Genomic DNA, 2,291 nt, shown 5'->3' on the forward strand with positions numbered 1-2,291 from the left:
CTTTTAGTAAAATCTGCAAGAAGACCTTTGAGATGTTGTGGACAAACTGGCTAAAAGCGTACCTCTCTTTCACCTCAGAACAGATGCAATACTTTACATTAGTTCTCTATTTTCTCCTGATTACTTTCTTTGATGCTCTTAATCTCCCTGCTACTTCTGCTAGTTCATTTTTATGTGGTAATCCTGCTAACACCAGTCACTGTTACCCTGAATGGACTCGAGGCCAGCTTTCTCTCACAGATCCACTCTGTCTTTCACACCTGCACTACTTCTACTCCCTCAAAGATCCCAGACAACCACTCATTCTGTTTCAATAACAAAGGTGTTTTCTTACAGTCAGCCTTCTCACAACTATTTTAAAGTCTCTTCAGGAAGCAGAATGGCAATCAGGTACTCCAGCCTAGCCCATAGAGTAAAAACTTCTGCTAAACATCTAGAGGACCCTCTTCCAGAAGTCTTCCAGAAACTTCAGAACTATTCCTTCCAAGAAAGACCCTCCACAACAGAGAAACAGCCCTGGCTTCCCTGTATCCTCTTAAAATTTGCAATGACAACTACATTGCCCAGCTTCCCTTGCAGCAGGACAAGGCAACTCTGGAAGGGAGGAAATATGAGATGGAAGGTAACGTACTCATGGTCTTCATGTCCACCCCTGTAAAGAATGCAGCCATCTTCTTCCTGTGGACATTCTCTTACCTGTCTGTGTGGTGTAAGGCATTTGATCATCAATCCACCCACATGAGTGAAACAATGTCAGTAGATCTTTCTATCCAAGACTTCTTTCTTTCTGACTTCTGTTTTTCACTTAAGTCATCTGGAAAAATTTAGCAAAAAATACTGGCTTGCTGCTGCTGCTATTTTTTTTTTGCCATCAAAATTCTTTATATATATACTAGAGTACAAACATACTTTTCTAATCCTTCATAATTAGGACTAACAATTAGAACTAACAAATAGAACTAAACAAGTTACAGATTGAATACAAATAGAACAATGTTACTATAGGAACTTGTCTAAGCATAGTGGGTTTACTTCTCCTTTGGAAGCTATATTCAATTCTGATCTACTATGGCAATTCTTTTTTTAAAAAATATTTTACTGGTTGTTTTATTTATTTTCATTTCAAATGTTATGCTCCTTCTCAAGTTCCTCTTCAAAAACTCCTAACCCAGTCCCCCTCCTTCTGCTTTTATGAGGGTGCTCCCCTACCTTCCCACCCACTCCTGCCTCATCAACCCTGCATTCCCTTATGCTAGGGCATCAAGCCTTCACAGGACCAAGGACATCTACTCCCATTGATGTCAGATAAGGCCATCCTGTTACATGTGCAGCTGAAGCCATTGGTCCCTCTATGTGTATTCTTTGGCTGGTGGTTTAGTCCCTGGAAGCTGTGGGGGAACTGGTTGGTTGATATTGTTGCTTTTTCTATGGGGTTTGAAACCCTTCAACTCCTTCAGCTCCTTCAGCTCTTCCCCTAACTCCTCCACTGGAAATCCCGTGCTCAGTCTGATGGTTGGCAGCAAGCATCCACATCTGTATCGGTAAGGCTATGACAGAGCCTCCCAGGAGACATCCATATCAGGCTCCTGTCAGAAAGTACTTCTTGGCATCCATAATAGTGTCTGGGTTTGGTGTCTGAAGGTGGGATGGATCCCTAGGTGGGGCAGTTTCTAGATGGCCTTTCTTTCAGTCTCTGCTCCACTCTTTGTCGCTATATTTCCTTTAGACAGAAGCAATTCTGGGTTAAAATTTTGAAAAGAATGAGTGGCACCATCCTTCAAACAGGTTCTGTCTCGTCTTTGTTGGATTTTTCAGACAATGTCATCTCTGTTGGGTCCTGGGAGCCTCTTGCTTTCCTGGCATCTGATACTTTCTGTTGGCTACCCTGTTCCCCATCCCCCACTGCTACACACCTCTGTTCAATTTTTCTCTGTACATCTCCCCTGTCTCCTCCCACATTTGATCCTGCCCCCCCATTTTTTTCTTTCCCTCTACACTCTTCCTCCCAAGTCCTTCCCACCCTCTACCTCCCATTATTATTTTGTTCCCCCTTCTAAGTACAACTGAAGAATCCACACTTTGGTCTTCCTTCTTGAGCTCATATGGTCTGTAAGTTGTATCATGGATACTCCAAGTTCTGTATTCAGTGATAGTGGTTCTCTCAGAAGTTCTTTCATTTTGTTGAGAATAGTTTTCACTATCCTGGGTTTTTTGTTGTTCCAAATGAATTTGAGAATTTCTCCTTCTATATCTGTGAAAAACTGAGTTGTAATTTTGATGGGACTTTCTTA

This window comes from Grammomys surdaster, unplaced genomic scaffold (genome assembly GCF_004785775.1).
Source record: "Grammomys surdaster isolate TR1022 unplaced genomic scaffold, NIH_TR_1.0 126086, whole genome shotgun sequence".
Classification (NCBI taxonomy): domain Eukaryota; kingdom Metazoa; phylum Chordata; class Mammalia; order Rodentia; family Muridae; genus Grammomys; species Grammomys surdaster.